Below are 17073 nucleotides of genomic sequence, written 5' to 3' on the forward strand. Positions count from 1 at the left end.
TGTGGAGAAGACAAGTGAGGCATTGTGGGCTTCTCTAAGTGTTGCTGTTTGAGCTGTTGGTTCTCCTGGAGGAGCTCATCGTGACTAGCTTCCTCAGTAAGTTCGACCATTGTCAACGGAGGAACTTGGGACCTTGTTGGTGAGAGTGTGGCTGTGGGTCACTTTGGGGAACCTTGGGTTCTTACATCGAGTGTCGCTTCCTAGCTCTAGATGGGAAGACGTGAGCTATTTAATCTCCAGAAAGAAACTCATTACACTGGCTTTCTGACATGTACTTATCGTTGGAGAAGCTCCAAACCTCCATGTCACTGAGGATGGCTGTGGTGCTTTTCAGGACAGCCCTGTCTTTATTATGAGCATGACTTCTTGACTCCAGTGTAGAAACCTCTACCTACCAGCACAGCTTCTTCACCCTGCTGGCATAGACTTTCTGGTTTCCACCACTTCTTCCCAACATGGATCTGTAAAAGACTAGTGTGAGTCCTTCTCATGGCTCTAGACCTCCAGTTGGACTCGTGGGAAGCATTGTCATGAGCTCTAGGTTTTCATCTAGACTCATGTGGGACACTGCTGTGGAATCCAGGCCCTTGCCTGAATATTCTAATGTCTTTAGTGTTGTGAATAGATTTCCTGCACTTTCTTGTGTTAACTCTGAGTGACCATCATAAAATAATATTATAAATTCTGTGTCCTGATTCTAATTGTTCTCCTCACAACCCCTGCCTATAACAACCTCTTTAATTTTTCTCTTCTTCCTTAAGGGGCTCTGTAAATCACTGGCATTTGTAGCTATAACAGCCAGGTCTTCCATTTCACATCTTTTTTAAGGGTGTAAAACCCACTTCATTTGTGTCTCCTTACCCATGGATTGGTTTTATTCTTGTCTTCCTGATCCATTATTTCTTGATTCTGCTGTTTTGATTTTGGCCTTTCAGGAAGAACTTTTCCTACTGCCTATTATGTAAAGACGGCTGAGCTAGGTTCTGAGCAGATGAAGGCAAAGGCCCTGTGCCCTCAGGATTTAGCAGGTGGTTCAGGAGTCACAAGTCATTTAAATAGTAGCAAGAGCCAGTCCTGCTAATTGATATCTCCATGTATCTATCTGATAGCCAGTCACCACATAGTATACAAGGCAGGCTTGGCGAATGTGAATCACTTGTTGCAGTGAACTTGTGATTTGCATAGGACTTTTGATATTTTCTCTTCTGCTGTCTCATCATTGGGTCTTTCCTCCTTTTCAAAGAAACTCTCCAATGACATTTGTTTTTCACTCATTTTCACTAGAGTTATTGGGGGCTTACCAAAACTGACTGAGACATGTGTACAGTGCAGGCAAAAGAACACAAGTGGTAAATAAAATTGACAGGCCACACATGGACTAACATGAGTGTCTGATTCTCATTTAAAGACTGCCACCAAATACAACAGTACAATTTAAATACATCAACTTGCGTGCCACTGAAAAGCCTGCTATCAGATGCAGCTTAATTGTCACTAATACAGTTTTTATAAAAGTCTGCAAGCAACTGACTATGGACAATCAAACCTCCTACCAAAGTTAGTATATATTTGTAGCCACTCTCCAGTGCTAGTGGCACCACCCTAGCTCTACCTCAGAGCAACAGGCATTAGATTCTTATAAGGAACAGGCAGTCTAGGCCCTTCTTTCCCCCGTCCCCCTTTGGTGGGGATGGAGTTTGTTTTTTGTGGGTTTTTTTTTTTTTTTTTTGAGTCAGGGTCTCACTATATAATTTAGGTTGGTTTTGAACTATAAATTCCCGGCTGGCTTTGAATTTGCAGTGATCCTCCTCCCTCAGCCTCCCCAGTGCTAGAATTACAGACATGTATCATCACACCTAGCTAGACCCCTTCTTTTTTGTCTTACATTTTTTTTTTATTTAAGGAGAAAAGAAAAGAAAGAAAAAAAAAAACAGTGAAGGGGTACAAGTTATACAGATTTACAGAAGAAAAAAATGCGCAGTAGGAAATCACTAGTTAATGGATTACATATTGCCATCTTAGAAATAATTGTTCAAGTCACAAAATTAAAGCTTGTAGAGTGGACATTCCAACAATGATACTGCAAACAGTTCTGTTCAAGATCCAATAAAACTCTGTGATAATCATTTTCTATCTTATACATTTAAATATACATGCAGTTATATAGTTTAGAGCACTTTCTTTTCCTCTCTTTTGTACAGTGACTATTACACATTTTGGGTTTCATTGCTCCCACGGTTCTTATTGCTTTTTTGGAAGAGAGTAAAACCAAATGTGACATAACAGAACAGAATCGGTCAAGTCAAAAGGGTGGATATAATAGATAATATAAAAACATAATACAAGGTGATCAACAATGGTTACCATAATGCCTCCCGCTATTTCTAATAGAATTGCCTATATCATTAGTTGTAATACAATTGAACAAAACAGTAAAGAATAAAACCGACAAAACCAAAACATTGGAGATATTGTAGGTCTTCAAAAGTAGATAAAAGTCAACGAGAATGGGCGTTATAATGAATCTCATTATCTTCTCAGCTGATGCCTAAACTTTCGAACCTGATACTATCCAGCAAAACAGAATAGAGGAACCTCAGTCAAAAACAAGATGGTGAGAGTAATACAGGGCTTCAAATCGAGATAATAGAAAGTCAAAGTGGGTTACTATATTATATCCTGCTATATTTTTCCCTTTAATTAAATGGATAAAAATAAAAAAGTAAATAATGGAGTGGAGATTGAGAAAAAAGAGGGCATAACAGCGAAACAGGGCAGATCAAAACATAACCATTTAAGCAGAATAGTGTTTCACCACCAGATATTTCCGACCCAAAAGTAGTAGACCCCTTCTTATATGTAGTTCACAGTAGAGTTTGTGCTCCCATTAGAATCTAATGCTTCCACTGATCTGACATAAGGCAGGGTTAGGCTGCCTAACTGTAATGCCAGTAGTGGGGAGGCAGCCCTAAGTATAGATGAAGCTTTGTTCAATTGCTTGATGCTCACCTCCTGCTGTGCTGCCTGTGTCCTAACAGGTCATAGACAAGGAGATATCAATAAAAACCAAAATGAGGACTCTGCCTTACACCACATCCAAACACTTTTCCTCCTAATGCACTTCTAAGTCTCCCTGGCCTTCCGAGGTAGCTAATCTCCTAAACCAAAATAAGAAAATGAAATCAAACCAAATTAGAATGATAACCCCAAGATGGGAGTACAGGGTAGAGATTAGCAACCACCTCTCACTAAATAAAAACCACCACTTTAAAAATCAGTAGAGCATCTCTCTCAACCATACAGATCTATCAGTTTTCTGGGTGGCTCCAAAGTAAAGGAAATTTGCCAAAAAACATTCCACTGAAGCACTCAAGGTGATCAGGAATAGCTGATCAGGAGCTAGACTCGGAAACTACAGTTTGCCCTAGTACTTTTTTCTCTATAAAACAGTCAATAAATGTGTACCTAGAAAAATGTTACTGGAAAAAGGGATACAAACATTTAGATAGTACAGTAAATAGCAGTTTTCCAAGTAAGCCTAACAAATAACGAGTCATTTTCTCTTACCCTGGGGTCAAGCTTTTGGACTTCACCAGTGATAGAGGAAAATCTTTACCAGTGGCAGAGGATTTAAACAACTTAGTTTGGAGACTGGAACTGAAATGATCAACTGATATTAGCAATTCTTTTTATTTCAGTCCTGCTTATACAGGGTATTAATCTTCCCAGGCCTTCATTGTACTTATTCTTTTTCTTTCTACCTACGTTTTGACATTTTGTTTATTAAAATATCCACCAGAGTAAAAAACAGAAGGAAAAAGAAAACCTTGGAACTTCATTTTTAAAAAATTATTTTAGGCAGGCGTGGTGGCTCACGCCTGTAATCCCAGCACTCAGGAGGCTTAGGTGGCAGGATCGTTGAAAGTTCGAGACCAGCCTGGGCTACAAAGTGAGCTCAAGGCCAGCCTGAACTGCATAGGGAGACCCGTCTCGAAAAAAGACAAAAAATAAATAAATAAATAATTATTTTACCTCTATTAAGAGCTATAATAATGCCACCAGTAACCACCACTAGCATTTGTTGAGTTTTCATTGCTGTCCAGTGCCAGGCACTATTTTAAGCATTCTACATATATTAAGTTTTTAATCTTTACCACTTTGTGCCCTTATCCTCCCTGTGTTGAGCTGATAAAAACTGAAGCAAATAAAAACCCAAGGGCTCGTATCAGAGGCAAGATCTGAGACCTTAAAAAACAATTTTTCATGTTAAATATGTATTTTTAACCATTTTTGCCTGTATAATTCAATCCCATTTAGAACATGCACATTGTGCTACCGACACTACTACCCATCTCCGCAAATTTTATCATCTTCCCCAACTGAGAACCTTCACTTTAAATCACCAATCTATATTATTTCTCCAATAATGCTTAGAATTCTGGAAATATCCACTACTGATGGTGATCCTCTCTTCTTTTAACACAGCTGACTTAATACTTTTTAAATTGTAGCACTGGTTATTTCTCCATTTGTTCTCTGTGCTGCTGCTACATGTGTTGCATCTCACCCTTCACATAAGGTCAATCATGCCACATGCCCAGCTCCAAAATGCTACTGTCACTTCCAAAAGATGACTGTGTTGGTACATTGCTACAGTTTGGATCTTAAGTGTTCCCCAAAGATCCATGTGGTAAAGGTATAGTCCCCAGTCGGTGCTGTTAGGAGGTGATGTACACTTTAAAAGCTTGGCTCTAAACCAGGTGTGGGAGCACACACCTATAATCTGAGAGGAGGCAGGAGGACTGAGAGTTCAAATCCAGTCTGGGTAATTTAGTGACTTGGTGAGACCCTGGCAGTGCTAGGGATATAGTTCAATGTGAAGGCCCAGTGTTCAATCTCAAGTACTACCAAAAAAAAGAGGTGATACCTAGTGGGAGGTCTAAAGGCCATTGAGACCCTGCCCTCAAAGAGGATTGTGGAACCAGATTTCTCCTGCTTCCCAACCTTGAAGTCAGAGGTTTTTTTTCACCATGTAGTCCTGCCACGGGGCAGTCCAAAGCAACAGGGCCAAGTAAACATGTATTGAAAACCTCTAAAACTGTGAACCTAAATAAACCTCTTCTATACGTACATTGATTCTCTCAGGCATTGTTATAGTGATAGAAAGCTAACTGACAGACACACACATAGATAAAACTGTAAAAGAAGCTGTAAAACCATATGTCATAGGCTTGCAAAAATCTAGTCTTTTTCCAGCCTGGAATGTCATTGTACAAAGGTTTTTTTTCTAGTTCCTTAACAGACCACCACTTTGTTCCAATCCTTATTCCCTTAGTCTGGACTACTGTCATGCTGATCTTCTGGTACTCCCATACTTCTTGTATGAACTATTATTGTAAGATCTAGTTGTAGTCTGCAGCTCATATCTCAAAGCCAGTTGCCCCTTTATTCAACAGGAAAGGAACATAAAAACGTTTCCTTTTCACACAAAGACTTTGTTTCTAGGAGTTATCAGGCTTCCTCAATATGAAATTTGGTTGTCAGTGCAAAAACTTTGAGCTATCCTAAATGTTTCCTTGCTATTATTTTACCCCTTGGATTCCTGTTTTCTTTCCTTCTGTAGTAGGTATTAGTGCCCATGCCCACGAAAGCCTACTTAGCCCAGAACTCAACCTTTCTACTTTTTCGCAAGTAATCCCTGGTGCTTCTCATATTTTTCTTTCTCTCCAGTTTAAAAAATGTTAGTAGAAAGTTTAAAGTTGCATCCATCATCAATATAATAATGATGATGGGTAGCCATTAAGGATTAATTGATTGAATGCTTGATTACTATATATATGAATAATTATAGTATTATTATTAGTAATGTATCATAGGTTTGAGGAAATCTAGTCTTTTTCCAACCTGGAACATTGTTGTGAAAAAGTTTTGTCCTTGTTTGTTGGCATTTGATGTACCGTCACTCTGGTCTATCCCCATCCCCTCTAGCCTAAGTATTAGGATAATTATTATTACCATTCTAATTAAAAGCTTATTATCTGGGGCCAGAAATGCAGCTCAGTGGCACAGCGCCTGCCTGGCAAATGCAAAGTCCTGAGTTTGATTCCAAGTACAAAAAGAGAGAGACTGAGAGAGAGAGAAACTTAATTGTCTGAGTATTTTCTTACTCTCATTCAAACCATGATGACTTTATTCTTCTCTGGGTGAATTTCCTTTCTTTCTTTCCAAGGAACTTCATAAGCCAAATTTAAAGGCTTTTATTATTCCATTCTCTCCTGAACAATAAGCAGATATGGATACTTTCTTGTCTAAAGTTGGACGGTTTTTTAGGTTATTTTAAAGATTATTTTACTGTAGCAACTTGATTTTCATTAATTTTTAAACTGATTAGCTAATTTGATTCCCATTTGCAAAGTCACAAGAAAAGTCTAACTACCTAAAAATTTCATCAGAATCCTTGACTTCATGGCACAGGAGAAAACTGATTTTCAAAAGTGTCTCATTTCTTCTCTGTAAAAAGAACTCCTTAGCCAGTCCTGGTATTATATGCCTGTAATCCCAGCATTTGGGAGACTGTAACAGGAGGATCACAGCAAGTCTGAGGCCACCCTGTACTACATAGCAAGAGCCTGTCTCCATAAAATAAAATAAAATAAAATAAAATAAAATAAAATGACTCCTTAGCTGGGCATGGTGGCACATACCTAAGTTCCCAGCACTGTGGGACTCTGAACATCATCAATTTATGTCTGATCTGAGCAATTTAGCAAGACTCTGTCTCAAAATGAAAACTTAAACAAGTATGAGAATGTAACATACTTGGAGAGGGTTCAGTCCCTAGTGGCACAGAGAAGAAAGGGAAGAAAGAAGAAAGCTGATTCAGTCTGGTTTTTTTTGAACAATAGAGACAAAGCTAACCAAATGTTAAGGTCTCTCTTCATGTTTACTCCAGAGAGTACCACTAATAAATAGGAATGAATATTCACATAAGGTCAGAAAAATTTCTTTTAATCCTCCACTCAACTTTCTGGAACTTCTAAAAGCAGGTGGAAGAGTGCTTGTTTTGCTTTGTTTTTGTCTCATTTCTTCTGATTTCAGTGTCCCAGGAAAATGGAGATTTTGAAAGTGAGTTTGAGAACTATATAAACCTTTCAGAGTTCTTTCCCGTTAGGGCTGTTGTCTTCTGGTACTGCATTTGGAATGTGGTGGCTTGGGAAGAAGGAGGATGTATCAAAGTAAACATGTCATGAGCTTCTGCCTTGCAATGTAACTTACTCAACAGACAAAACTTCTGAGTATTTCCTGTATATCTTAAAGGACCAGTTTGTCACCAGACCCCAGTCCCCCTACCTTTCTCTCGCCAGCTAACCCTCCTCTCCACAGACACAAACACATTCATGTATTCTCTCTTCCCTCATCAGGCTGGTGTGTGTTTGCCAGCACTGTCCTGGGTTGAACATGCTATGACTTATTGGTTTAATTTATGGAATCGCTGGGTTTCATTCTTCATACTTTGATAATTGCAGCCCAATATTAGATTCAGAGAACTTACTGAAAGACCCCTTTACCCTCTATGGGATAAAAGGATCTGAAGTACAGGCAGGGAGATTCTGGCAATGGGAATGGAAAATATTTGCAGTCCTAAAGGAACTTGTGATTTCCACTTGATGATTTTCTTTAGCCTTAAATTCACTGAGGGGAAGTTGGCAAATCATACTCATACATAAGAAAACTTTTAGTAAGTTCTGGGTTGCCATCTACCACATAAGCTTTATTTTGCCAAATAGCTAATTTTTAAGAAATTTCAGCAGTTGAATTTTCACATAATAAATAGAAGGCAGAAGTCTAAATATTAAAAAGAATCTAAATAAATATTCATTCCTGGTGTTGCCGATACACCATGTACCTATCTACCAACAGATGAATGCACGCGCGCGCACACACACACACACACACACACATATTTGTGCATAGTGAAACACTATAGTACAGGCATTTTGTGTTATATAAGGAGATACAATATACAGTTCTCACTTTACAGTGAACCTGATAGGATTGAAAATAGCCTGAATGACTGCAATTTGAATTAGTCAGTGATAGCTGGGAGTGTTGGCACATGCCTGTAATCCCAGAGCTCACAAGGCTGAGACAGGAAGATCACTGGGAGTTTGAGGCCAGCATGGGCTACATGGTGAGACTCTGTGTCAAAAAACAAAACAAAAAAGAGGAAAAAAGTTAGAAAATTATAACTGAGATATACATTGAGCAATCTACTTGGTGTGATATTTTAGTGACAGGTAGGTGTGGACTGCTGCCCCAGTGCTACTCAGAGTGTAGAGTGACACTGAGTGTCTTAACATCAGAAGTGCACATTCCCAGGCATTGCCCCAAATGGAATGAATCTGAATCCCTGAAATATGACCCAACAGTCTGTTTTTAATCTCTTATTTTTTAAGGGACAGGGGGCTCTTTTTGAGACAGGGTCTCACTGTGCAGTTCAGGCTGACTCTGAAGTCACTTTATAGCCTAGGCTGGTCTCAAATTTGCAACAATCCTCCTGCCTCAGCCTCCCAAGTAATTACAGGTGTATGCAATCATGCGTGGCTAATTTACTATATTTTGAAAAGAAAGTAAAGGTAATTATTTTGCCCTCTACGGTCTAGAGTATCACTATTCTCAATCACATTTCCCAGGCCACTCCAGTTTTCATGATAGGAATTATTATCAGAGTCACAGGACAGGAAATGGAGAGTGACAGGGTTGAAGCAACTTTGCCAGAAGTATGTATAATCTATACTTTTCTTTTCTTTTTTTTTTTTTTTTGTCTTTTTCCTTTTTATCGGTACCGGGTATGAACTCACGACTGCCTGCTTGCAAGGCAGGCGCTTATGCCACTGAGCTAAATCCCCAGCCCCTATCTGTACTTTTCTATCTACCTCCTGCTTTCTCATGATAGGTACTAGTGTCAGGTAAGCACTAATTCTTGAATTTTTACTTTTCACCTTATTTTATCTGACCCCCTAAGAAAGCAGTCATTTAAGCATTTCACCATTGTCTTAGTGCCCCATAGCTGTCACCAGTGTCAGTTATCTGTACTAAGGTACAGAGTATCCTTTTGATTTGTTTTCCTTATTATATAATTATAAGTTATCTAATCACTTCACCAGCGTGTCAGTACATAATCAGATTTGGGACAAGGAAGAAAACGTATTTCAGTGTCTTAATTTCAATAATTCTTTGATCTGTGCTTAAAGGCTGTGGTCCCTAAAATGCGATTCCTGAACCAATAGTGTCATATAGGGACCTGTTAAATATACGGATTGTTGGGCCTCACCCTGGAGCTTCTGAATTACAAATTTTGGGGTTGAAGCCCAACAATCTGTATTTTCAAAAATCCTCCAAATGATTCTAACGTACATTGAAGTTTGAGAACCATTACTATATGGATATAAGAAGTTAGGTATATGTTTATTATTAAGGAGATTCTCATCTGGTTTTCTTTGCCTACCTGTGAGTAGCTGAATTCAGACTGGGCTTTCTGATAACTAGGAACTGACACAGATATCGTGATTTTGCTTTACCATGTCCACAGATTCAGAAATACCTTTTGTAGCTCTTTTTAGGGTCTGGTTTTTCCCTTTGTCTTTAAAGGTTACTCAGTCACTCATTTATAAAACCACTTACAGAAAATTTAGTGTGTTATACATGGCAATTACATTTTTCTCTCTCTGCAGGGGTCTCAAAAGCTAAGAATTCTTACAGAATCAAACTGTTTTGTTTATATAGACAGTCATTTGCCATGTGGTAAGTCTAAAGACAGACTAAATAACTGGTTTGTGATGTCATGGATAATAATGATTAAGGCAAGGAAAATGTGGAACTCTGTGCTGCTGCTTTTTTTTTTTTAAACCAGGAATTGAACTCGGGATCTCACACTTGCTAGGCAGGTGGTGTGCCACTGAGCTATATACCCAGCCCCTCTGTGCTTTTTCTTCTTCTTCTTCTTCTTCTTCTTCTTCTTCTTTTTTTTTTTTTTTTTTTTGAGAAAGAGAGAGAGAAAGAAAGAGAGAATCAAACCAAAAACAATTGTGAAAGTGATTCAGGACTTCAAAACAAGGTAATAGGAAATCAACTGCCTCTTGTTATCTCCAAAATAGCTATCCATGCCATCAGATAAAATAAAATCAAATGAAACAAAACAGAATAAAACAAAACAAATCAAAACAGTGAAAATGATACAGGATTTTAAAACAGGATAATAGGGCTTCCGGGAGAACATGGCGGACAGGTAACAGCAACTACCGGCGGCTCTCTGAAAGACTCGGCTCAGAAGCCAGGAATGGTGCGGACTAAGGAGACATAAGCAGGTGGAGATATGCTCTGCTGACTCAGGAACGAACTGGGCTGAGAGAAGCCAACTTGGAATGCAGTCCTGGTGCTAAAACAGGAACAGAAAAGACTCGGTGTGGAGGCTGGAACCGCGCCATTGTAAGCCGCGATTTGGGTTTCCCGCCGCGCAGCGGCTGGCTGCCTCTACAGCGGCTCGGCAAGGGGAGAGACGTGCAGAAGCTCTGAGAACGGCAATCTGCAAACGGCAGGGAGGCGTGCACTGACTTATGGTGAGGTGAGTGAGAGAAACTGACACTCTACCACAGTTTGACTCCAGCAGAGGACTTTCTGGGCCCGAGCAGTCCTGCGGGAGCAGGGCACGGTGGCGACTCCAGCCACACATCCCCCTCTCGGGCGGGATTGGTGAAAAGTGCCTGGCCTGCGTGACGCTGCCGGCGGACCTGGTAGACTGTCCCAACCCAGATCCCAGAGCCTGACGGTGGCCGGGAGGGGAGACGCGTAGGCTGCCTGGTCCGTAACTCCCTGGTGCGCAGCGGTGAGCGGGAACACCTAACTGGCGCAATTCGATCAGGCTGTGGCTGACTGGGAGAGAAGCTGGGCCTCTTATATAAGCTTGCATATATAAGGAACAGAGAAGAAGAGGCAGCATGGGAAGAGGCAGCAACAAGAAAGTCTCCTCGGCCCCCAATTCTGAGAAACAGGCAATAGCAGACACCGCACCAATACACATAAGGCACCATATAGAGAGCCTCATAGACCAATTCAGGAATGAAGTTATCAACGACCTGAAGCTAGAAGTATGCAGAATAGTTAGAGAAATGCTAAGCACCACCCAAGAAAAAACAGGTGATGGAATGGAAGAACAGAAAAAAAGGGGAGAATTGTTTGATGGAGAAAACAGAGAAAGCATAGAATACGTGAAGCAGGTTCAAAGGGACTACCAAGATACTAAGAAGTCTATCGAAGACTGGCATAACAGCTTGAAAGAAACTAAGGACAGACTATCTGAACTGGAGGGCAGACTTGTAATATGGGAGAATGAAATGAAAAACTTCTTAAAAATAACAAAGAAACAAACAGCAATAATACAAAGACAAGAAGATGATAAGAGGATCCATAACTTAAGGATTAAGAACATAAAAGAAGAAGTAGGGATGCAAACAAGTGAACTACAAAAGCTACTCACAGAAATAATCCAGGAGAATTTTCCTAATTTAGCAAAAGGTAAAGATACTCAGATGTATGAGGCATACAGGACCCCAGCTACCTACAACCCAAACAGAGCAACACCCAGGCATATAATAATAAAAATTCCAGAAATTCAATACAAGAACAGAATATTAAAAGCTGTAAGAGACAAGAAACAGACCACTTACAAGGGAGCACCCATCAGAATTACAGCAGATTTCTCTGCACAAACCATCAAATCACGAAGAGCGTGGGGGGAAATAATTCAAGCATTGAAAGATAATAATCTCCAGCCAAGATTGAGATATCCTGCACAACTGTCCCTGGAAATTGATGGAAAAACAAGGTGCTTCCAGGATAAAGAGGAACTGGGGGAATTTGCAACCACCAATTCAACTCTACAGAAAGTATTGCAGGATATTCTAAAAAAAGAAAAATACAAAGAACCCAGAAATAGTGGCGGGGAGGCCACAACAAATGGAGCAGAGAACAAAATGAAGAAGACAAACTGACAGCTACTGACAGAAAAAGAGCTTAACAGAAATGAGGCAGAGAAGATTGGATGATAGGAACAGCTATTTTGGAGAAAATGACATCTTAATAGGTAATACTGATTTAGTATCATCTTGTTTTGAAGTCTCATCTAGCTTTTGTCCTTCTGTCTCCAATGGTCTAAATAGGCTGTATCTTATTGGATTTTATTATGTACGATAGTATAAGCAAAAACCTTTTAAAGACAAGGAGATTATACAGAAACCATTGTTCATTTTCTGTTAGTCGATTCTAAATACTCTGTAATGCTGTCATTCTCTTGAATGGTTTTACATTGTTTTGATATACTTAATGCTACAGTATACGAAGTTGTACTCAAGGATTTCAAAGAAAGAAACAATATGGTAACTACTTTTAGGTTAGGATTATCTGGTGGTGAAACACTATTCTGCTTAAATGGTTATGTTTTGATCTGCGCTGTTTCGTTGTTATGCCCTCTTTTATCTCAATCTCCACTCCATTATTTACTTTTTTATCTTTATCCTTTTAATTAAAGGAAAAAAATAGCAGGATATATTATAGTAACCCATTTTGACTTTTCATTACCTTGATTTAAAGCCCTGTATTACTCTCACCATCTGGTTTTTAACTGATGTTCCCCTATTCTGTTTTGCTGGATAGTATCAGGTTCGAAAGTTTAGGCATCAGCTGTGAAGATAATGAGATTCATTATGACGCCCATTCTTGTTGACTTTTAGCTACTTTTGAAGACCTACAATGTCTCCAATGTTTTGGTTTTGTCGGTTTTATTCTTTACTGTTTTGTTCAATTGTATTATAACTAATGATATAGGCAATTCTATTAGAGATAGCGGGAGACATTATGGTAACCATTGTTGATCACCTGTATTATGTTTTTACATTATCTATTATGTCCACCCTTTTGACTTGACCGATTCTGTTCTGTTATGTCACATTTGGTTTTACTCTCTTCCAAAAAAGTAATAAGAACCGTGGGAGCAATGAAACCCAAAATGTGTAATAGTCATGGTACAAAAGAGAGGAAAAGAAAGTACTCTAAACTATATAACTGCATGTATATTTAAGTGCATAAGATAGAAAATGATATCACAGAGTTTTATTGGATCAATGAACAGAACTGTTTGCAGTATCATTGATGGAATGTCCACTTTACAAGCTTTAATTTTGTGACTTGAACAATTATTTCTAAGATGACAATATGTAATCCATTAACTAGTGATTTCCTACTGTTCATTTTTTTTCTGTAAATCTGTATAACTTGTACCCTTTCCCTGCTTTTTTTTTCTTTTCTCCTTAAATAAAATTTAAAAAAAAAAAAAAAAAACAGGATAATAGGGAATTAACAGTGGCTACCACCTTCAGAAGGAGATCCCCATAGTTGCTATATTGCATATTGTTATCCTCTAAATAGATGCTCAAACTACTGGCTTTAGGCCTGTGTTTCTCCGAATCAGTTTATGGGGTTGCGGGGGCTCAGCACTTCTTTTATGCCAGCCTGTACAGCAGCTGGTTCACAGGAAGGGGTTGGCTTTTACTCGGTTCTCTTCCCAGGACACATGGCCACCACTGGCTCACAGGAAGAGGTTGGCCTGGCCTCTTCTCTGTGCTTCTTAAACCACCCAGGAACCAGACCAACTCTTGAAATTCTGGGTCACAGTTTGAAGATTTTTGTGTGACTATACTTATAGCCAGTCATTCTTTGTTTTCTCCCAAAATATCTGTTGCAAGAAATTTTGTTTTTTTTCTCCTGAGAAACATCTGAAAATATGTACCCAACATATATTTCTCCCTCAAGTTGCTTTGAAGAGCAAGTATCACTGTGATTAGATTAACCATCACAGGGCTACTGAGATACACACTGCTGATACATAGTTCCGTAGAATATAGGAGCTTTGCAACCCAGTGGTCATGCCTACACTAACAAATCTCATTTGGGAAATACAGAAATTTCCCACATTTACATAGTTGATATAAACAAGGGGATTTTTATTCACATTGAATACTGGCCCTTTCTCTCTCTTTCTTCTTTTTCTTTTTCTTCTTCCTCCTCCTTCCTGTTCTTCCTCTCTCTCCCTCTTTCTCTTCCTCTCTCCTTTTCTCCCTTTCTTTCTCTCTCTTTCTCTCTTCTCTCTCTCTCTCTCTCTCTCTCTCTCTCTCTCTCTCTCTCTCTCTCTCTCTCTCTCTCTCTCACCTCGTGCATGCTAGGTGAGTACCGTGCCACTGAGCAAATTCCCAAACCCCTGTCCTATTTTCTCAGCATTTTCAGCAGTTACTCTGGATTTAGCTGTCAGTTAGGTAACTGACCCAAAGTTGCCTTTAGAAAGTCTTGGAAAACAAGTTACTAAGTATCCTATTGAAGGTTTCATGTGTAAGAAAGGTACAAGCTTTTGAAACCTCTGTTGAATCCCTGAGTATTATTAGTCAGTAGTCATGATTAACAATCAGTACTACTAATTAGTAGTCATGATTCAGACTAGTTAATTATTTTCAGGTGAAATCTGACCTAAAATAACCTCATCTAAAATTCTGTCAGCTTATTCCTAATCTTGTGATATGACATTCAAATACAGATTTTATTTAATGCCTGTAGTTTACCCAATGGAAGATAGAAGGAAAAAAAGAATTCACAAGATTGGGCTATTTAAGTTTCAGGAATATACTGGTTTAATAAACTGATTAATGATTGACTAACTTAAAAACTATATACTGCTATACTAAGTAGGTGATGAGTATATATTGTAGTAATTTTAAAATAATCCCTACGTCTCAACCCAAACCTAGGCAGACATTTCAGAGAGGCTTTGATCGCTACTCAGGAGAATTCTTTGTATATAATACAACAGAGCAGCACAGTACAGAGTACAGTACAATAAGTACAGTACAGTACAGTATAGTAATGACACAAAGCTCTTCCCACCCACCTCCCATAATTCATTCATGCCCTTGCATCACTCCATAACTCAGAGACTTAAGGTAGCTCCAAGGATCCCTTCAAGTCCCTCCACAGACAGTTCTAAACTCATGATATTGGGAGGTAGGGAGCCCCGAAAGGGATTAAGCTCTAACTCAAGAAGACGTTAATCCACCAGTAATGTGAATAATTTAGAAATAACTACTTTATAAAATGAAAGATTGCCTGGAACATCTGTAAAACTCAAGTCAATCAAAATATGTATGATTTAATCAAATAACTACCATTTTTCATTTATTAAATTGACAGATTTTATTAATGTTCATAGTTGACATTGGCAAAGATGCAGGGAAATAAGTAGTCTTGTACACCACCTATGGGAGTATAAATTTTCTTAAAGGCAAATTTGCAGTGTTATCATAAACCCAGCTGAATGAGTGGAGAAATATAGAAGATGATGAAGATGAATATAAATTGACTGATTCTATATAAGAAATAGTTATATGTCTTGATCCAACAATTAAATTTTAAGGTATTAATTTGAGAGAAAACATAAGCATCATGTACAAAGATTTAACTTTTTATCACGCTATCATTTATTAGATGATAAACTAGAAGCTCTTACCATTGGGGTGGAACTCTGATCACAGGATAAATGCTGGCTCTCTCCTGTGCACACTGGAATCCTCATCTACTGCCACTCTCCTCACCGTCTTTACCCTAGTTTAACAAATGAGAAATTCCCACCAGCACTAATCAACATAGTGTTTGGAGCTTTTAATGAATTTTATGTAGCTCACTACTTTGGCTTTTTTAAAAATTAAAATCAGTGTTTAATTTGTGGAACAGTCTTACCTAATTTTGAAACAGCTTTAACAGTTGTCTTATGGATTCTAAATCCCAAAACAATTCCCAAAAGCACAAATTTGTGAAGAAGTTTTATACAGTTTATGCTGTAGTTTGCATCTGAATGTCCCTCAAAAGCGTATCTGTCAAAGGCTTGGCCCCCAGCCTCTGGGTATTATTGGGTGGTGCTAGAATATTTGAGTAGTGATGCCTACTAGAAAGAAAAATTAAGTCATTAGAGACATGCTCTTGATGGTGATAGTCAGATCCTGATGCTGTTCTTACCCTTTCTCTCTGTCCGCCTGTCCCCTCTGCTTCAGGGCAGCCATGAGCTAAGCAGCTCTCTTCGTGAGGTACTGTGCTGTCACTGGACCCAAACAACAGGGCCAACTGAACATGGCCTAAAACTTCTAAAAGGCAAATAAAAATTTCCTTCCTTATAAGTGGTTCATCTCAGGTATTTTGTCATAGCAATGGGAAGCTGATTGATAGAAATGCATTTGACAACAAAAACTAATCTGAACTGACTTAAGTCTAGTTGGAGTCTTTACCACTTAGTGTGCACAATTTTACATATTATTACAGGGCTATTAATGTTTGATTAGTGAGTGTCCTCCAAGAACCCTCTGGAATTGCCAAAGAGTAATATGTAAGCTCCATTTTAGCTTTCTAAAACCTAAAAAATTCTGACACACACATAACCAGGAGTTTCTAATGAGGTGTTTTGGACCTGCAGCTTGTTTTATAGCAAGAAAAAAATTAGCATATCTGTTAAAGCTTAAATAAACAGTGCTTTAAATATGTTTTATTTTCTTTTTAACATTACAGATATGGAACCTAATGCTTTATGAGACAGTGAATTCTTCTTTAACTGTGATTTGTTGTTGTTGTTGCTTGTTGTTAGTTTTCAGAGTACGGATGTTTACTATGTTAGGGCTGAACATTAAATACTTTTTGAAGGATGTTTATTATGAAAACAAAATTAACCTCATCTAGAAAGGACACAATGCTCTGTTAAAGATAGTAGGCAACTCTCCAGCTTTTAAAAGTAATGATTCACATGACCCATCTTTGGAAAAGGTCATGCAACAAGTTACCATGCAGGAACTATACATTGTGTTCTTGGTTTTAATGTTCCTCTTTCCTGTTTGGGTGTCTCAAAGGACACACTCATCACTGGATAGGGCAGCAGCAAATATAAGCAGGACTGTCCTCCTATTTGCAAACATGTCACCATAGAGATTG

General features: G+C 38.7%; 2 protein-coding genes across 7 annotated transcripts in view; one reads left to right on the plus strand and one right to left on the minus strand.

Moving 5' to 3' along the window:
- Cmss1 (cms1 ribosomal small subunit homolog) overlaps window positions 1–17073 on the plus strand; it is a 341586-nt gene that overhangs the window by 213681 nt on the left and 110832 nt on the right. The gene's annotated exons all lie outside the window — the stretch shown is intronic.
- Filip1l (filamin A interacting protein 1 like) overlaps window positions 1–17073 on the minus strand; it is a 243707-nt gene that overhangs the window by 185385 nt on the left and 41249 nt on the right. For 2 of the 4 annotated variants that reach the window (XM_063224823.1, XM_063224822.1), the window contains exon 2: window positions 15608–15702. The exons of the other annotated variants lie outside the window; for them this stretch is intronic. The gene's annotated coding sequence lies outside the window, so the exon portion shown is untranslated. The remainder of the gene's footprint in view (window positions 1–15607; window positions 15703–17073) is intronic. 4 annotated transcript variants of the gene reach the window in all.

Source organism: Cavia porcellus, unplaced genomic scaffold (assembly GCF_034190915.1).
Source record: "Cavia porcellus strain 051 isolate PalLab524CR breed Dunkin Hartley unplaced genomic scaffold, mCavPor4.1 scaffold_15, whole genome shotgun sequence".
NCBI classification, from domain to species: Eukaryota; Metazoa; Chordata; class Mammalia; order Rodentia; family Caviidae; genus Cavia; species Cavia porcellus.